The 22,124-nt window shown below is 35.7% G+C and overlaps 1 pseudogene; it reads left to right on the plus strand.

Annotated features, from left to right (window-relative positions):
* The first annotated feature begins 2,087 nt into the window (after positions 1-2,087).
* LOC109081229 lies at positions 2,088-20,850 on the plus strand (annotated as a pseudogene).
* The last annotated feature ends 1,274 nt before the right edge of the window (positions 20,851-22,124 follow it).

Genomic DNA, 22,124 nt, shown 5'->3' on the forward strand with positions numbered 1-22,124 from the left:
GCCTCTTGTTCTTAGGTGGACAGTAAAATATAAGTGAAATAATATCTAGAAAACAAAAGTACAGTAAAAAAATACATCGTCTAGACATAAAATACAGCCAGGAACCCTCCCGGAACCCTAAAACACATAGCAATGCACTGCACACCGTATACTGTGCACCACTCACACCTAAAAAAAAAAAAAAAAAAAAATTAAGAAAAATAAAAACTGATACCCTAACTATTCTAACATAATCGTCGTATTCACAAGTGGGCATAAATTAGATTTTTTTTTTTATTTATAATAATATTTTTTGTAAAGAACAACTAATTTCCATTTAGATGAATACATAATCCTGCCTATCTCTACCTAAATGTTTATTTTAAATGACCAGTGCAGTTAAAAACAGGTATCATATCGGTAAAGTACAAAATAATAAATAAATAATAAATAAAAAATGAAAGTATCGGCATTTACTCATCTGGAAAAGTGGCATTGGAAACATTATGTGATTGTGAGTACTGTACCGCTGTACTGGAGTGATGAATGCTGCACACACACTCAGCATTGTCAAGGTAACAATAATGGCTGCATCCAAAAACTTAGGCAGGTGACTAGCTGCCTCGCTGCTGTATCAGGCAATGACTTTGCAGGCAGCGTTTTTGCACGAAGGCACCTCATGAAACTGATTTCGGACAGGCTTCTGAGGCAGAGTAACAGTTTAATGATCTACAGCAAAATATAGAGAGCTTTGGTGATAACTAAGTGGATATTTCATTACTGCAATATTAATTTCTCGCTAGAAATGACATCAAAAGGGGAAAATGTTGATCAAAAACATACATTTACTCACAAACTGACCACCGACCGCAACTTTCAGATGCCATCTTTATTTTTTGGCTTAACTGACACAGAATGGAACACACAGGATCGTGGGATATCAAAGGCAGCGAAGGATACATCTATGCTGCCTTCAAAAATCGGCCAAGATCTCAGGAGACAGGAACTGAAACTAACATTGGATTCGGACGTGCCTTGATGCCTTCCTACCTTGGAGTGCGTCCTCCGAAGGCAACATTTTTCAGTTTTCGGATGCAGCCAATAATGCCCAACACCCTTCAAAGAACACACTTCAAGGCTCTGCCCTTCAAGGGGAGTATAGGGCATAGGGATGTTCACTTCCGTTTGGGATTCACCCTTGCTGTGTGCACGCACTCTTCCAGGGGAAACTTATTTGAACCCGGAAGGAATGTATTTGGCACAGAAATACTCCGTCATACATCCAAATAATTTTTTTGGCCATGCTACCCTTACGAAAAAGAAGTTTATTCAAGTGTGCTATTAGTATCCTTCTTTTAAACTAAAAATAGGAAAGTATGCTTTAAGTTTACTTTTTATGTACTTCTCAGAAATGGGCTTTATGTACTTCTCAGAAATATACTTAAAATGACATTTAAGTATACTTGACTTATACTTACAAAAAGTCTAAATATACTTGAACTTTACTTAAGTATACTTAATAAAATAAACTTGAAGTATACTACTTTTTGGTAAGGGTAAGCATGATTGTATTTTTTTAATTTTTGGTGTGTGTATGAATGGTGGTTGCATGAAATAGCATTAGACCCCCCCAGAATGTTTACTTAACATTCTAAGTAAACTAAACCATGATTTAATACCTGTTCTTAGGCTAATTTCATTATTTTTTGAAAAATAATAGGTTACTGTTGCATTACTGAAAATGAAGAAAAATTATTCCTGTTGCTTTGAGATTTTTGGCAATCTGAGAAGTACAGTGTTCAGTGGATTGTACTGTTCTTTAAAAACATACCGATTGTTCAGATGGCGAAACATCTTCTTCCTGAATCTCTGAATGTTGTGAGTTGTGAAAATTACGTGACGTAAGATCTTTATTTAGTGCGTGTCAATGTAAAGACTGTAAGTCCGTCCCTCAGCGTTAAATAAGATGTATTAACCACAAATACAAATTCGCTGAAATGTCAACTAGTATTTCTCACGAGGTCGTGATGTTCTGTTATTGCATTATTGCTCTGTTCGTGGCGCCACTGTGCGGCAGCTCAGTGAACTGCAGCGACTCGTTCTCTGACGTCATCTCTATGCGCAGGAACGCCTTCACGTGTGTTTCCAAACATCTCCGGTGTTTTCATTTCACGGAGCGACTGCTTGCTTCGATCAAATAGCGACGTTTCTTCGACAGCACGATTCGTATAGCTCTCGGGTTTGTAGAAGTTAACACGATGGCGCAGAGGAAGAGGAAGCTAAAGAAGAGGAAGAAGAGCTCGACACACAGATATCACGAGCTCCAGTCTGACGATGAAGAGTTTGAAGTAGCTGCAGGAATCAAAGATGATCAGCACACAGTGTCACAACAAACATTAAACATGTTTGCTCTTTATTATCAGTTCACTTTCCTTCAGTCAGAGACTGTTTGTGTCCCTCAAACGTGAAAACATGAATCTGATGACAGTTTTACTATGACAGCAGATGTCAGTATGTTATCAAAAAATACCACGCCCATCAAATTTTCCCACAGTATTTAAAGTACGATTTCAAAAACCCTGTTACCATGATTTTAAATAGTAAACAACTGAAAAGAGGATGTTTGTATGAATGTTCTTTGTGTTAGTTTGACGAGCTATGAGTTAGATTCACCTTTTACAATCAGTCCAGTTTCCTTTACAAATGTGTAAGGTTAATTATAAAGTGTGTTCATTTAGCTTTAGATGGCACAGTACAATTTATATTAAGACTTAACCTTCATAACGCATTTAGGTTTATTGATCTGGAAGAGATACATAAAAAAAACAAAAAAAAAAAAAACAGTTGTTTTGTAAGGGAACAAATAGTTTTAAATTCTTTAAGAACCTTAACATATACATAATTTATTTTTCAGATTTGTTAGAATATTTTTTTTTAAGATATATAACCCTTTAAAGAAATGTTAGACATTTTGTGTTTGGGCTATTTCGGACTCCGGTGTGTATGGAGTACCATAAGATGTCAAAACTATGTTATGTGTAATTATTTATGAAGTTATATTAGTGTCAAAAAAAAACTTTTGTAAAATAGGTTTAGTTTTTTCCCTATATCTCACACACAAAAAAATTGCCCACTTTTTCAACTGAAAGTGAAAGATTAAGAAAGTAAAATGAATTTGTTTTGTTTGAAAACTTTTCAAAGTAATAATTATGTTGTTTTTACCAGAAATAAACATAGGTTTTACAAATTTTGACTGTTCATGGGTTAAATTCAAAAGACTTTAATTAGATTTCATTCATTTTAGTTGGGTTAATACTGATATAATCTCAGATTATATAATATGAGACACCAACAGTATTATAGTTTTGGTTAATGTGCAGTTTAAAATTTAAAATAATTTGTCAATTCTTTAACAAAAAAGGTAAACACAGTTATAACATAGTAATAACATCATAGTAACATAAAAAATATAAATTTTCACATTCACTCATTAATGAGAAGTTGTTGATTAGATAAAATATGGTTTTATGTTAAAATGTTGAGTTATGACTACACTTTAAATAACAATTCTTCTGGTCCAAATGGACTGGGAATTCAGTTCAATTCAATTCAGATTTTTTTGTATAGTCCTTTTCACAATACACATAGTTTTAAAGCAGCTTTACAGAAAATGCATGTGTCTACACTGTGCAGATTTTGAATGTGTTATGAGGATTAACTGTTATTTAGCCAATAGAATGTGAGTTTCTTTGGAAATGCTGTTTTGTCATGAATTACTGCCAGACTGTGATTTGTTTTCACATCACTGTGTTGTTGTCCAGTCCAGCAGAAGACTTCCTTGATTCCCGGCCTCGTCCTGAGTGTGTTTCTGTCATGGAGCTTGACACCAGAGAGCTCATCAGAGCCCAGAACAAGAAGAAGAAGAAGTCTGAAGCCTTTCAGTCCATGGGTGAGACGTTATATGTAAAACACTGTCATCAGTCAGTCAGTCACAGGATCTCTGGCGCTCAGTCAGTGTGCTCTGTGGTCACGCTGGTCTCAGTTATCCAGTGTATAAAGGCATCATGAAGAAGGGCTATAAAGTTTCTACACCCTTCCAGAGGAAGGTAATGTGCTATGGTGATCAAAACACACGAATGGATTCTTATCACATTTCCATGTTTATCAGAATCTGAAGTCATCATAGTCGGGTAAACTTCTATAATTGTGAACGCAAACTACAACAAATATCACTTTTGCATCCTCATTTGCTCTAATAGCAAAGAAAAAAAATCAACGATCGGGTTTCTACATAAAATAGGGAAAAGCATTGAGAGATTGATTATGCTGGTCAGAAAAGAGAAAATATGTCATGTTTGCCATCACTCCTTCACACAACAGCAGCTTTCTATGGATGCTCCGATCGATCAGCTGATAATCATATTTCGGTAACTCGATCGGTACTCACTAAACTTGGCCGATCTCATAAACCGATCACAATGTGATGGCGTCAACGTGTGAGGACATACATGATGTGCGGGGACGTAAAGATTTGGCACCTCAGTCATATCATCGGTGTGAAATCAGGGCTTGAATTTTGGCACAGGATTCTACTGATTCCCACAGTTTCCGCACTTATATAATATTTATGTGTAAAAAAGGATAGATGAGTCTTACAATTGTAAACATTGTTTATTTATACATTGAAGACTAACAGGTGTTATTTTAAAGTTAAATAGATTATTCCATGTCTGTGGTATTTCTATACCTGAATATTATGGTTAAACCTACCTGAAAAACTTGAAGCACAATTAATTTTAATTGTATATTGTAATTGTCTTTGTTTGTGCCATTGCTTGTCATTTATCTATTCTTATTTTATTACTGACTGTTGAAACAAAGTTCTTTTAAAGCATCTTCTTCACAATATAAATATGAATCAACAACACTATAAATAGTAAAGCCCCCACCTCCCCATATGTCTAAAAAAACTCCCTCCTCAAATTAAAAAATCCCCCCTATAAGAGCCACCTAAAGGGGGATTTCCCCCCATTTTCCAAAGTGAAATTCAGGCCCTGATTAAGTACTAGATTTTTGTTTTATTTAGTTAAAACAGTAGTTACATTACATAATTACTGTAAAAATGTAAAAAAAATATAACAAAGGCAACATCTATAATATTACTTTTTCTGAAAAAAGGTTAACGTGATCAGAGAGTTTACATATCAGTTATATAAAGCTTGAAGCCTGAGAAAGGGGATTGGTATCGACTGTAAAAATCCTGATCGGAGCATCCCTACAGTTTTCTGTCAATTTATGGCTCAGGTAATACAGAATGAAGTATACACTAAATAATATATGTGTAGAAAAAATTTTCACTCAGAAATTGCTAGAAAAAATTTCAAAAGCAATTATAAAGAGAAGGCAAATAATCCATTGAGTAAATGTGAATTTTCATACGAAGCACACTCCAATTATCGTTGTTTTATTTACAACTCCAAAAATATTTTTATAGTGTTGTGTTCTAAATGTAGATTATATTATTAAAAAAAAAATTAAAATATAAATGTAGTTCTAAAACGTTAATAACTGTGGTAAAGAGGTAAAAAGAGAGCATTGAGCCCCAAACAGCTGTTTGAAACACACTAACCTTTGAGATGAGCGTATGTAGGGTGAATCTGTCTCTCTGTTGGTCTCAGACTATCCCGGTGATTCTGGATGGGAAGGATGTGGTGGCCATGGCCCGGACAGGCAGCGGGAAGACAGCTGCCCTCCTCATCCCCATGTGTGAGAAGCTGAAGGCTCCGCAGGCGCAGACAGGGGCCCGGGCTCTGGTCCTCATGCCCACCCGAGAGCTCGCCCTGCAGACCATGAAGTTCACCAAAGAGGTCTGTACTGTCACCGCTTTACTCATGCTCACCTGCAGGAGAGTTCATTCATTCATTTAGAGTATTTGTGTGCTTTCAGTTTGGGAAGTTCACAGGCCTGAAAACGGCGCTCACTTATTCTCGGTGGAGAATCTCAATACGCTCATATTTGATGAGGTTTATGTCTGAATTAATTCTCTGTTGTAAAAAGCGCTATAACAGTAAAGGTGACTTGATTCAGTTGAATGCATTTTTGTCTTGTGTTTGACTAATATCACCTTCTGTGTGTGTCATTTCTGTTTGTCAGCATGGATGACCAGTTCGCTGCTCTTCATGAGAATCCAGACATGTAAGTTCACCCTTGAGGTGTCACCTTCTCCTATGTGTGTGTGTGTGTGTGTTTGACTGTGTTTGTAAGAGAGAGAGAGAGTGTGTGTGTGTGTGTCTGTGTGTGTGAGAGAGACTGTGCGTGTGTGTTTGTGTGACTGCCTGTGTGTTTTAGGGCTGCATGATTTGGGGAAAAATGTAATTGATATTAGCCTAAAAAGTAGTGTTTCGTTTCTTTTTTTTTTGCTTGTCTGAGCCTTTGTCTGAGTTGCAGAACCACTGCATTAAAGTCTTCAAAGCCCTGACAGGGCACTCCAAAATCTGAGCGTCCGAATCACGTGAGGTCGATGACTCAGAAGACAGGGCAGAGACCGAAACAGTTTGTTTTCTGAAGGGAGTAGTTAGGGATTTAGGCAAGTAGTTCTATAAAGAGTTACAGTAGTCTAGTCGAGATGTAATAAAAGCATGAATTATTATTTTAAACCCCCTGCGCGGCATGTAGGGCTTGACTTTAGCCAACAGCTTCAGCTGGAAGAAACTGGCTTTTACAACAGAAATAATCTAAGCACTAAAATCCACTAAAATAAGCACAACAAAAATGGAGAGAACACCATGCATTTTTTATATAAAAAAGCATCTGAGCGTAGCAACATGGGTATGCTTGCACAAGCTCTGCAAATCAGCACTAACGTGAAGTCATGTCAGGTGTATTTTATGGCACATTTTTCAATATATTGCTTAAAAGCAAGCGGCAGTATTAAACATGAAAAACATTGTCAGTGTCTCATTTCATCAAAAGGAAAATTTATATTTGCTACTATAAAGTGGTTCTCCACTGCGCAGACATCTCACCTCCAAGGACTCGACAGATGAAATGAACCCAGAGAAGAGTTCCACATGAAAGAAGGCAGAGCCTCAGCGCAAGGGATGTAACAATTCACTCAACTCATGATTTGATTCATGATTTTGATTTCACAATTCAGTTTTCTAAGAATTTTTTTTTCTTTTGCAAAATAAGATTGAAGACATTATACTAGGGCTGTGAATCTTTGGGTAGACTTCGATTCGATTCACGATTCATAGGTTTTTGATTCGATTCAAGAACGATTTTTGCAAATTTAGAACAATTCGATTCGATTCACAATTAAATTAAATTCGATTGGATTATAACGATTCGATTCTGCATTCACAGGATTATTTAAATGTGTCCCCTAAATTTTTTAAATGCTTAGTCAAGGGGGAAATTACACAGCAGCCTTTATGGTTACAGAACCAAAACTTGTCCATTGTTAGATGCTAGTTTAATGATGCTATGGCATGACATGGCATATGTAAAAATTTATGTAAGCCAAAAAAGAGCTTTAAAAGTATCATGTATAGGCTAACATTTTGTCACACTAAGGGCATAGCCATCATTTCAGAAGTTACAGAAATGTCAAATACAATAATTTTATGTATGTATGTATTATTATAATTATTAAATTTTTTTTTTTTTTTTTTTTTTTTTACAAGGAAATCGTTTCTTATCTGTTACCTGAATTTGCTGTAAGAAATCAAATATGCTGCTGGACAATAATCAATCATTTGTAATCTATAATTTTCCTAATGGCAATTTTATGATTGTTTTATATACTACAATTATTTAAATTTTCTCCACAGAATAATGTAGAAAATATACTTTGTAGTTTATGTACTGTAATAAATGATATGTCAATTAGCACTGCATCATTCAGAAATTTTATTTGTTTATTGTGTTTTTTTGTCTTAACATTTCATCAGTTCATTCTGCTTTTTATTCAGCTTAGCTGCAGATATAGCCTGGCACGTCTTAAGTTCTATGGATGCCAGATCACTTCTCTTTCAGTGTAAAAACTTCTTTATCTTAGTTTAATAAAATAAAATTCTATAGTATTTAACTTTTCCTCTCCATCAGCTAATGATGATTCTGAAAGAAAACGCGCCCGATGTCTGTGTGCTAAAGCAGCGAACGCTACTTTCATGTATCTGATTTTTAGATAAACTTTGTGCTCGTATTTCAAGGTTGTTGTTAATGCTGTGGTTATTTTAACAGTTTCCTTCGTACATTCGGTTCAACAGCATTGTTAAAACACATTTATCATTCAGTGGAACTGTGCGTATGCTTTAGACACTTTACATTTAATGTTTTAAATCGATTACTGTCCAAAATCGTCGATTCACGATTAAAAAATGATGTTTCAAGATCGATGAATGAGTGAATCGTTACAACCCTACGTTATACAGTAAATGAAAAGGTGTTGTTTTATTAGACTATTGCTGCACATTTCTTTGTGAAATTAAAATATAACAAAACTAAATTGAAATTTTAAAACTAACCCCAAGTCAAACAAGTATGTTACACAAATAAAATAAATCACTTAATATGAACAAACTAAGGCTTTGTCTGTGCTCTTTCCATTTAAAATTAGAGGCAACCACTGGATTTTAATCGTGATCCAAACAAAGATGCAGCATAAATGCAGCATGAGTAGTTTTTAATCTAAATTAGACTGTATAATTTCGAAATTTGAAGCAAAAACAGAATGGCCTGACTTTAGTTTTGTCAAACTATACAGTACTACATAAACATATCTGAATGAAGCTGGATGAGATGTAGATTGACTCTCTGACAGCAGGTGGCACTTATGAACAGCAATGATACAGTGTTTCCTGGGTTACTGCTGTAAACAAAGCAGAGCTGCTTATGAGCACTGCTTTAAGCATTGTTCAAGGCAAGATGAAAAGAAAATACCACGTGAACTTTTCTAAAGCCAGTCAGTTTCCCTCAGAGATACATTCATATAAACTCCTACTCCAATATTTTGTGATTTGTTTGGCATCTCAACTGATTTGAATCGTCACATATTTAAATTGATTTTCATCACAGACTAATGGTAGTACAAAAGTGTTTTGCAGCCGGAACAAACTTTTCCTGAAAGTTTGGTTTGGTAAGCAGTTTCGAACTTCCAAACTACTTTCGAACTACTCACATTTCACTACTTTTCGAACTACTCACGTTTCACTGCTGGTTATATATGCTCTATATAGTTGTGTATGTGATGAATAAAAGTCTTGAATCAAAGTGAACTTGTGAACGGATTTTGTTCGAAATGACTTCTCATCAGTTCGTTCTTCGATTTCGCTTTTAAGTATATAGGGCTGTAACGTGTTAAAAATATTTACCATAATTAACACGGGTGGAGCCAGGGTTGGTTACCCCACTCACAACTGCTGCTTCTGTTTTTACAACATGAAACGATGCCCAGTCCAACTTTGCCTCAGCGCCAGGCACTAGTCAAACGAGCGGTCAGATGAGATATTGTCAGGCCATATGTCAGTAAAATCTAATTTTCCTGTCCTGTCAGCCAGTATACTGTGCTTGTATCACGTACTCTTCAATTACACGCACAAATGCAGTGGCGCGTGCTATATATAACTTCATGCAATGAGCATGCAATGTCGTAGTTATGTCGTCAGTCAAGTCATAAAGTTTCCAAAAAGGCAATTAAAGCTGTCTTAAAACTGCATGTAAGTATTTGTTATATATGAGTCACATTTAAGAACATGTTTCTGGAATGCAGTGGTTTTCAAAACTGTCCTGGAGCAGCCCAGTCTCCCTCATCTAACACACCCGATTCAACTTGTCAGCTCATTAGTAGAGACTTTAAGAACTGAAGTGGATCAGAAAAAGGTAAAGAGTTGTGAGAAAATAGGATGCGTGTCAGATCCGCATCATGTTCAGCAGCAGCAGCTCTTAAAGCAGCAAAAATAACCTAATAACATAGCTGCTGTGATGTCCGTTGAATCAAAGAACAAAAGGAAAAAAAAGGAAATCAATCACTTTTGTAGCTTTAAGGATTAGTCTATATTTAATTTAGAATTTAGTTTCTACATCAATTTGAAGATTGAATGTGAAATTATTGCAATATAAAAGGATATTTAAAAACTTTAATGTTAGGTGGGATTAATTGCGATTAATTTCAGAAAAAATGTGTGATTAATTAGTTAACTTTTTCAGTTGATTGACAGCACTAATGTATTTGTTAAATATATACATGTATGTGTGTGTATTTATATGTAAATGTAAATATAAATACACACAGTACATACACATATTATGTAAACACAAACTTTTAGTTTGGATGTGATTAATCACAATTAATCGTTTTGACAGGCCTAATAATAATAATAATAACATTAATTATTATTTTTATTTAATGAAAATATAAAAATGACTAAGTAAAAATGAAACTGGTTATTTTGTTTCTTCTGTAATATTTCACTGTTAAACCAAAAATGAGAGAGATATATATTTTTTTACTTTGCTACTGTAAATTTTTAATACTAATATCAACAGCTGTCTTAATTTCTTAATTTTTCAAATGTTAAACAATTGAACTTCACAGAAAACCTCATGGAGCCCTTAAAGCTTTTCTTTTCTTGATAAGCGCTTCTTATTAAATTTGTGAAGATGTTTCATTCACAAATGCATGTTAAAGCGACACAAACTCAGAACAAAGGAAAATTTGAAATTGCATCATATGACCCCTTTAAAGCAATGCAAATACGTGTACAATGTATGAGGACTGTAGAGAGACCATCAATAGGAAAACAAAGCCAAAACCCAGACATATTAAGCAATTTAGAAATCCTGTCCAGAAATAGTCATCCTATTTCTTTTTTTTTTCTTTTTTTTTTTTTTTTTAAATAAAGAATGCTCATCATGATGCTCATCAATGATGCATTTATTTCATCAAAAATATAGTAATAACAGTGAAATATTAATACAATTTCAAATAGCGGTTTTCTTTGTGAATATATTGTAAAATGTAATTTATTGCTGTGATTAAAGCTGAATTTCCAGCATCACAAGTGTCACAAGATCCTTCAGAATTCATTTTAATATGTTGAATTGCTGCTTAAGAAACATTTCTGATTATCATCAATGTTGAAAACAGTTGTGCTGCCAAATATTTTGGTGGAAACCTTGTTACATTTTGTTTTTTGGATTCTTTGATGAATAGAAAGTTCAGAAGAACAGCATTTTGTTGAAATGGATATCTTTTGTAACATTATAAAAAATATCTTTCCTGTCACTTTTGATTAATTAAATGCATCCTTGAGGAATAAAAGTATAATTTTTTTTTTTCATTTTAATAGAATTCTTAATAGCATCCATGATATTTTTCAGCTTTCATTTTTCCACTTGCGGTTGGATGATAAACCAGCCCTTCTGCTGCATCTGCTGAGAAATGTGGTGAAGCCACAAGAACAGACGGTGGTGTTTGTAGCCACCAAACATCATGTGGAGTATCTCAAAGAGGTGCAAAATATTCTGGAAAATTTGCTTTACTGTGTCTTCACATGTGCTGAGTGCAAACTGGACTGGATGCTTTAGTAGCTCCTCATTCATTCATTCATCATTCACCCCTGGTTTTGATCTGTTTCTCTCTGTGTCTGCAGCTCTTGATGGTCGAGGGCGTTGAGTGCGCCTACATCTACAGCGCTCTGGACCAGACAGCCAGCAAGATCAACATCGGCCGCTTTGTCCAACGCAAGGCCATGGTGCTGCTGGTCACAGATGTGGTGGCCCGTGGCATTGACATCCCGCTCCTGGACAACGTTAATCAACTACAACTTCCCATCGAAGGGCAAACTCTTCCTGCACAGAGTCGGTGTGACGGAGCAGACTGAAACTTGTCCAGCGGTCTGAGGTGGACATTTAATCCTAATCTCTGTCTTTCAGGTCGTGTGGTGCGCGCTGGCAGAAAAGGAACTGCCTTCAGTCTGGTGTGTACCGATGAAGTGCCTTAACTCTATGACCTTCATCTGTTCTTGGGTCGACCCATTCAGCTCGCCCTCCCCGAACACACACAAGGTACGGCAAACTCTGCGGACATACAGAAATTAAAACTGGGTAATAACTGTACTGGTGCATCATGTCTTGGGTAAATATGGCCTCGTTTACACTGCAGGTCTTGATGCCCAATTCTGATTTGTTGCCTATATCCGATATTTTTTTGGCTGTCCGTTTACACGTTCTTTCAATTGTGACCCTTATCCGATTCATGTGTTTACACTTGCCATACCACCGGAAACATCGTGCATGCATTGTTGTCATTTATCGCCTCCACATGTGCTTCCTCATGAGAATAATCTGACTTGTGCTGACAAAACGAGTCACAATGAGCAATTAAAAAAGATAAAAAATTGGGGGAAAACTGAAATTCTCAATTAAAAGACCTTCAAAATGATTTATGATTTGTTGGAATCGGACAAAAAATGACTGAGTCACACCCATTTGAAGTCAATAGTGAATTCCTCCGTCATTGCTTATCATTAATTACTATATTAATAATTACAATACAGCTCATTTTATTATATTTATCTTTGCTATTATAAATAAGAACAGACAAAACAAACAAACAAACAAAAAAACAGTAGAACAAATAGCATAGAAAGAAACAAATAATGCATTACCTTTATCATTTTATAACTAAACTAAAGCATTCATGTACGAAAAACAATCAAATGTAAAAATAACTTAAGCATGTTCATTATAAATACATTGATTATTAAAACTACAAAAGCATTCAATGAAGTGCAACGAGTAATTCCCTCTTTTCTTTTATTGTTAGATTAACATTATGATAATGATACACATGTCCTATGCATGGATCTAATATAATGTTACACATCAGATGTTTTCCCCCAACAGTTCCCCAAGCATCCACATAAGACAGAGCAGATTATGTTTGCATGAATTCTGAAATACTGTTATTCTTTATATGCCAGCATCTCCCAGCCAGCATTTTATATATATATATATATATATATATATATATATATATATATATATATATATATATAAAAATAAGTAAAATCATTAAGTAAATGCAATAAATATCAATGAAATTAAAGAGAAAACAAAATATAAAAAAATTAAATTAAAAATATTAACAAAAACAATAATAGAAAATAACTGTAATTAATGGTACTAAAATAACATTGAGTGGCATGGTGGAATCTATCTATCTATCTTAGCCCTGTTAATTTAACTCTTTCCCCGCCAGCATTTTTGAAAAAAGTTCCCAGCCACCGCCAGTGATTTTGATGATTTTCACTAAAATTTGATGGCCACCAGTATATTTTGCCATATGAATATTTGAATATGCAATACACCAAAATAAAGATCAGAGCGCCTACTTTAAAAAAACAAAAAAAAATCAGTTTTATTCTACCTTAAAGCATTCTTTTTTTTATCAACACTTGAATATAGGTAGGTTTCATAAAAATTTATAGTTTTCAGCAAAAATCACATTTTTATCAAAAACTATATCTGGATAATATTCAGTACGATTATCAAAGCATAAATCCAGTAAATCGCTTCCATCAACACCTCCAAAGCTTGCACAGCCATATACCACTTCCTGGATCATCATTTTAAGTTTCAAGTTCAAGTTTGTATTTATTTATATAGCACATTTAAAAACAGCAAGCAGGGCTGACCAAAGTGCTGAACAATACACAAGATAATAATAATAATAATAAAAAAATAAAAAAAAATAAATTAATTAATTAATTTGACATGATATCACAATGAATTAAAAGCTAAAGTTTATTAGAGGTTTTAAGAGAAGATTTAAAAACAGTTAGAGATTGAGCCGTTCGGATGTAAGCCATAATGTGACCACCCTACATATAGTTTGGGTCACATATTAAATTATTTATATATATTTCCTTTTTATTTTTACATTTGTTCATTTCTATTTACATGTATATATAAGTTTTATTTTAATTACTTAAATATATGATGAGTTTGCACTGAATAGTTCAGCTGCATTTTCTGAACTCTGGGTGGCAGTTGAGCATCCTCAGACAACAAAGAGGACCGTTAAGGAAACAACTAACTCTTGTCTCTCTCTCTCATTTAATGTCAAGTTTGTTTAAATTAATTAAATTTCATACCAAACTGTAATTTACATGTTTTATTGTCCAAATAATTTGTTTCAATTGATTATTTATTTTATTAATAATTTTAATACACTTACAGTATGTCATAGAAAAGTTTACTCATGTATCACTTACCTGAAATAAATTACTCACTTGAGTTGTTTACTTAAGATACTTAACATTACCTGAATTCAGGCCAGTTGTAAGAATTAGGGCATTCCTGTAAATTTGGTTAAGGTTGATATCATTTATTTATTTATTTATTTATTGTTTATTTGATCTAAACAGTGTGTATTATTTTTTACCAACATGTTTATGAATCATTTTGTGATTCAGAGTGTCTTACTGACTCTGAAATGCAAATGTGTATGTGTATTAAAAGACAACAAAGAGGACCGTTAAGGAAACAACTAACTCTTGTCTCTCTCTCTCATTTAATGTCAAGTTGATTACTGCTTACAGTCTTCCCAGATTTTGGGGGCTCGTTGTCCGGAATCAGCGTTACTCTAAAGACGCCTGGTCCAGTGATTTTGAACCTAGGGACAGCAAAGCACATTCTTCAGGAAGGGAGCAACATGTGTGTGAGAGGATAAGGGGAGCAGGTGACCAGCATCATCCCGACCAGGTGCATCACCACATAACCAGATCTACCTGGAAGTGCATCATGTCCGACGAAGAAAGAAAGAGACTTGTCTGGAACATCAAGAAGAAAGTCTACACTTTGAACACAGGTGAACTCTTCCAACTGGCAAAAGACATTAACTCAGCATCAGATGCAGATGTTACACAATTAAAGAATGGTGATGAAGAGAGCTACATTAATTATATTGTCACTTACATGAACAGCTGTGAATTGTCTAGGCTACCTGATCAAGGGATTACTGTGTTGTTGAATTTAAATGATTGTATTGATGAATTGTAGAGCAACGTGCTACTAGGACTGAAATGGTTACCCAGCCATCTATTGCACCTCATAACACAGACACATCAGAGGATGAGTACCAGAGAATGTTATCAACTATGAGGATTTAGGTAGAAAACTTTTAGCCAGTAGAACTATACCTACCACACTACCTACAGCCACAGTCACATCACACACACATCTTCCAAACAGTAATAATCCCGCATATTCCAGCATTCCAAGGCATGAATTCAGTAATCACAGTACATCTCATTCTGCACCTGAGAACATGGTCTCCATCAGAGATATTGCAATGTTGCAACGTCGAGAATTAAGGATCCATGGGGTACAAATAGGCGACAATGTGTCTGACATAAGTTTCCGCAACCTGTGCAAGCAAATAGACGAAGGCATTAAGGAAGGCTGCACTGAAAGGGGGGGGGGGGGGGGGGTTGTTCCGCATGATTAAACCTGGACATTTTAAAGATATGTTAATAACCAATGATGACATGACTGTAGTGAAATTGAAGAGTTTTCTCCAGTCTCATTTAGGTGGAAGAAGCAGAACTTATGACCATTGCCATTGCACAACCCGGATACACAGGTGCAGTCTCAGACCCAGTATCAATCACAATGTCAATACAGGTCAAGACCCAAAACTCAATTCTTTTCAAGCAGAGGTTCTCTTCAAAGACAAAGATGTCCCCAAAACCTTCAAACTGGCTGTTATTAAGCCTCTCATCAAAAATGAGAGGCTTAAAAGTGCCCCGCGAAACATACCAATTTGAAAAACTAACGGAATGCATAGTCGATATAAAAAACTGGATGACGAGTTATTTCTTACTGCTAAATTCTGAAAAATCAGAGGTGTTAATTATAGGGCCTAAAAGCTCTGCATGTAATGACCTAGAACGCTGTCTAAGCCTTGATGGCTGCTTTGTCTATTCTTCGTCATCAGTTAGGAACCTAGGTGTGCTATTTGAGAGCAACCTTTCCTTAGAAAGCCACGTTTCTAGCATTTGTAAAACTGCATTTTTCCATCTCAAAAATATATCTAAATTACGGCCTATGCTCTCAATGTCAAATGCAGAAATGTTAATCCATGCGTTTATGACCTCAAGATTAGACTATTGTAATGCTCTATTGGGTGGTTGTTCTGCACACTTAGTAAACAAACTCCAGTTAGTCCAAAATGCAGCAGCTAGAGTTCTTACTAGAACCAGGAAGTATGATCATATTAGCCCGGTCCTGTCAACACTGCACTGGCTTCCTATCAAACATCATATAGATTTTAAAATCTTGCTTATTACTTATAAAGCCCTGAATGGTTTAGCACCTCAGTATTTGAACGAGCTCTTGTTACATTATAGTCCTCCACGTATGCTCCGTTCTCAAAACTCTGGCAATTTGATAATACCTAGAATATCAAAGTCAACTGCGGGCGGCAGATCCTTCTCCTATTTAGCGCCTAAACTCTGGAATAACCTACCTAACATTGTTCGGGAGGCAGACACACTCTTGCAGTTTAAATCTAGATTAAAGACTCATCTCTTTAACCTGGCTTACACATAACATACTAATACACTTCTAATATCCAAATCCGTTAAAGGATTTTTAGGCTGCATTAATTAGGTCAACCGGAACTGTGAACACTTCCCATAACACCCGATGTACTTGCTACATCGTTAGAAGAATGGCATCTACGCTAATATTAGTCTGTTTCTCTCTAATTCCAAGGTCACTGTAGCCACTAGGTCCGGTCTGTATCCAAGTCAGAGGGTCACTGCAGTCACCCGGATCCAGTATGTATCCAGCCCAGATGGTGGATCAGCACCTAAAAATGACCTCTACAGCCCTGAAAGACAGCGGAGACCAGGACTAGAGCCCCAGATACAGATCCCCTGTAAAGACCTCGTCTCAGACGACCACCGGGATAAGAACATTGGAAACAGATGATTCTTCTGCAAAATCTGACTTTGCTGCAGCCTGGAATTGAACTGCTGGTTTCGTCTGGTCAGAGGAGAACTGGCCCCCCAACTGAGCCTGGTTTCTCCCAAGTTTTTTTGTCATTCTGTCACCGATGGAGTTTTGGTTCCTTGCCGCTGTCGCCTCTGGCTTGCTTAGTTGGGGACACTTCATTTACAGCGATATCGTTGACTTGAATGCAAATTATTGCACAGATACTATTTAAAACTGAACTGAGCTGCATGATGACATCACTGAATTCAATGATGAACTGCCTTTAACTGTCATTTTGCATTATTGACACACTGTTTTCCTAATTAATGTTGTTCAGTTGCTTTGACGCAATCTTTTTTGTTTAAAGCGCTATATAAATAAAGATGACTTGACTTGACTTAAGGTATGTAAGATATTATGTTCACATCAGGCAAGTGGCCGCATGATAAGCGGGAAAATTAGCAGTGAAGTCTTTATCCAGTCATAAAAGAGGAATTCACAGTTTAACGTGGAGTGTCACAGAATTTCTCACATTTTGAATTAATTAACCAAAAGTAGGTCATTACACTTAAATCAAATCACGATATGGACTAGTATCTGTAAATATGAAGCAGCAAAAGCCGATTTAAATACGAATCCTGCATGTTCAGCCTGTCTCTGTTAATGAATGGCGCAGACTCGCGGTTTACACACACTGAAGCGCGCATGACGCTCGCGGTGATTTCAGCTAAATCTCACTAAATGAGGACGTAAACACATGAACAACATCTCCAGAACTGCTCTGAGAATCACTTCATGAGAATTTAACCATTTGATTTGAGTAAAACTAGCATCATATCACATACACAGAACTGTAAAGGTATTCATGGCAACCCGTCAAAATAAGACAATAGAATGTACACAGCCTACTACTACTACTACTAAAATGAAACAAACATTATTTTAAAGGAATAATCACACAACATTTCTTCCATGTTTTAATTTTAATAGGAAATCCCCTTTGTTTGCCAAAAAATAAAGTTTGTAAAAATAAAGTTAAATAATTAAATTAATGTTTTATGCCTTCATCTGATAACCAGAAAAATGTAAATACACAACACAGAATTTCTGAGGGAAGAAAATTCATAAGGCTACTTTAAGAAAAGATTGAATGAATAAATTAAGTTGTTTTATGCATTCAAATAGTTAGACATGCTAAAACACATGCTAATTTGGTAACAATAAAAATAAATAAATAATATGGTGAGAAAAAATAAAACATTTCATAGGGCCCTAAACATGTAATTTTTGTTAAACTTTTAATAAATTGATGTGGAAATTTACTATTGAAAAGGAGTTGAGAAAAATTAAATGGAAAAAGACATTTTTTTTATTAAAGTGGAAATCAGTTTACAAAATAATAAAATTGACTGACTGCTACTTTAAAGGGATATTATTTGTGTTATTTATTTTTATGTATACTATATAATTTTGTGCAATTACTTGCCTGTTCAGTTGAGTTTGTGGCAAAACCTTTTACAGTGTTTACATGTTGTTTATACTTGCATAAAATGAATTAATTTAATTTTATAAAGTACAATTTGATTTCAAAATGCACCTACATTTTTTTGCATTTTATGTTTTTCAGTTGAATAAAAGACAATTTTTCCCTATACAGTGCCCTCCATAAGTATTGGAACAGTAAAGACAAAATTGCTTTCTCTGTTGTGGAGTCAAGACATTTGCAGATATATTTAAAAGTTGAATATGGAACAAAACTACAGAATGTCACATTTTATTATTAGGTCTTTCAACACATACATGTTTTACCAAATAAAAAGGACAGCACTTTTAGAGTTTATCCCACTGATGTGAGCATAAGTATTGGAACAGTTGAATTTAAGGCAGATGTAAAAGATTAAAATCTAATATTTAGTTGCAGATCCCTTGTATGCAATCAGAGCAGTGAGTCTGCAACCCATAGACATCATCACCAGACTCTTGGTCTTATGCTTTAATGTAGCCAATTCCAACTGTTGCTTGTTTTGGGGAGTTTTTGTATTTAGTCTCCTCTCCAGCTGGTGAAATTAATGTTCAATCGGATTTAAATCTGGACATTTATTTGGGCAATCTAAGAATTTACGTTTCTTTGCCCTGATAAAGTCCTTGAGTGAACTGGCAGGGTGTTTTGGGTCATTGTCCTGATCCAATATGAAGTGCTTTCTAATGAGTTTGGTGGCATTTTCTTGAATATTGGTAACCAAGATAATTTTGTACCCTTTCAAATTCATCCTGCTACTGCCATCATACATAAGTCATCATTAAAATGAAGAGGTCCTGTTCTAGAGACAGCCATGCATGCCCATGCCATGACTCCACCTCCACCAAGCTTTACAGATGAGGTTGTATGCTTAGGATCATTTGCAGTTCCCTTTTTTCTCCACACTTTTGCTTTCCAATCACTTAGATTGGTCCATCAACTCAGTTCCAAAACTCTACTGGCTCACACTGGTGAAGAATCTTGCCTTTCTATTTTTGGTGCTGATCAGAGTTTTGCATCTTGCTGTGTAGCTTCTGTAATTCTGTGTCAAATTCTCCTGCGGACTGTAGATTGACAGATCATCACCCCAGCTTTCTGGAGGTTGTTGGTGATTTTACAGACATGTATTTTAGGGTTCATTTTCACAGCTTTTATGATTTGTCTGTCATCAACTACTGTTGTTTTTCTCAGCAGATCAGGTCAGCAGATCAGGTCGTCGTTGGTTGCTGATGTTTCCAAACTCTTGATTTCTTCATGCCCTTTGTTTTTCCTTTAGTTCTAATTGACTTCCTCTTTTCTTTTAGGATCCAAATTGCTTGCTTTTCTTTCAGAGTTGGCTTCCTCGTCTTCTTCCTGGTTTGTGTGTGTCATCATCGAATGCAAGACTTAGAATGCAGAAGCAATAGATATAACTGATAATACACATTCCCTGCTTTTAATATCAGAAGAATTAATGCAACAGGACACGGCTGAACACTTAGAAAGACCTGTGAGGCAACTCTTCCAATACTTATGCTCACATCAGATAGGGAGATGAAACTCTAAAATTGCTGATCTACTTAGTTGGTAAAACATCTATGCCCAATAATAAAATGTGACATTCTGTAGTTGTTTTAATCATATTTACAGATTTCTTGACTCCACAGCAAACATAACAATTTTGTCTTTACTGTTCCAATACTTATGGAGGGCACTGTATATTTCATCATTGATGATTTCTTTAAAAAAGTCTAAAAATCTTGTCTCGTCTCATCTCGTTCTCGTGAGCCCAGTCTCGTGTCTTGTCTCATCTTGTGGGATAAGTGTCTCGTCACACCCCTATGGTGCTCATGGGCGTCTGTTAAGGTTCATTGGCGCTGTATAAATCATATGTATAATGCAGTTCAGATGTTTATAGGATGATCTGCATATATATGTTTCCTCAGACTGTTTTTGAAATCAATTCCAACAACAGAACGAACGCCAGCGAGGTGATGCGAGCAAAGCGTTCACGAGACAGTCGCTTGGTCGACAAGTTTTCTAAAGTGCAAGCGGAGCTGATAGCTGAGCACATTGTTCCCACCATAACCAGGACCGAACCACAACACCACGAGGACGAGCAGGAGGATGACAAGCTTCAGGTGAGCAATGACAGCATGCTGTAGTGCTCCAGATATGCAAACGTCAGGATAGTTTGCTTTTCAATATCTTGCTTTAAGGGGCTGTGTAATTAAGCAGAATCTAAATGCAAGATGTGAATATGCATGATTTCTAAACCAAAAGCACAATCTCTCAAAAACATGAAACCAGGGATTTTCTCACATATTTCTCTTTTTATAAACACTATCCATGGAAAACAACACCAATTTTAAGTTTTCTCACCTATAGATAACTGTTATTAAGAAAAGTTTGGCATAAAACTTTGTGCACTGCGTTCATATTCTGGGCTCCTTTGCTTGCCTTTATGTTTTATTAATAAACTGTACATTGAATTTGGTCTTACATTAAGTGTTATCTCTGAAAGGAAATCGCTTAACTTGAAACTTTGCGCATTGTGTTCATCTTCATTATCTTTCCCTTTAGATGGTATGTTTTTTCAAGAAGGTCTATTAATATATTTGGTTGTTTAATATCATCAATGCAAAGATATGGTGCCCTGGAATATTGTCAATAAAATCAGCTTCCAAAAAATGATACAGAAACTTGAAAAGAGATACGGACTGCCATTGCAAAGTTAGTTTTCACAAGTTGCCTTAATTGAGTTGTGCTCCAAATTTTTTATTTTTTTTTGCTTTATGTCTATTCAAGAGACGTTATATTCATACTTACTGATTTTTTCGTTATGGCTGTTCTAGAGATTTAGCATTTCTATTTACTGATTTAAAAAAATTATAATAATAATTGTGTTATTTCCGCTCTAGAGACATTACTGTCACCGGTTTGAATAGAGGACCCAAAAGCAGAGGTTATGCAGTACAGTTTATTGTTCAATAACTTCAAACAAGGAGACTGCCGTCAACAGACGCAGATCTGTGAAATAACAAAATGAAGATCCTTGACGGACAAATGATAGGGACCGGAATCAGTGCCAGAAGATCAAAGAGCAACAACAGTTCTCCGTCCTCGTGTCCGGTGCAAACAACTCGCAGACGGCAGGTGAGTGATGGTCCACAGACAGAAGGTGAACTGGGCAGAGAACAAAGGTGAATAACCAACTCTTACTAACGTAACAACAGGATAGGACGGGACAGGACGAGACGAGGGAATTCTCAAGAGAATAAATGCTGAAGAGGTCGTAACTAAGAAACAGAGCGTAAGCTCAACGTTCAACAATAATCCAACAAAAGACAGAGCAAACAGTGACTAGAAGTAGCCGAGAGAATTAGAGAGAGAGAAGGATCAGGTGAGAGATAATCAGTGTAAATGTTAATTCTAAAGGGAAACAGCTGCGAGAGAGGTGAGGAGGAGAAACATGAATGGGAATGATTAGAGTGTGTGCGCAGCGCGAGCGCTGAGATAATAGTAATCAGCTGTATGAGTGAGCGCGTGTGTGAATGAAGGTAAACAAACAGAAGGAAGAGACCGGTTTATGACAGTACCCCCCCTTCAACGAGCGCCCCCTGGCGCTCCCAGAGGTGAAGTC

This window comes from Cyprinus carpio, chromosome A3, assembly GCF_018340385.1.
Source record: "Cyprinus carpio isolate SPL01 chromosome A3, ASM1834038v1, whole genome shotgun sequence".
NCBI lineage: Eukaryota > Metazoa > Chordata > Actinopteri > Cypriniformes > Cyprinidae > Cyprinus > Cyprinus carpio.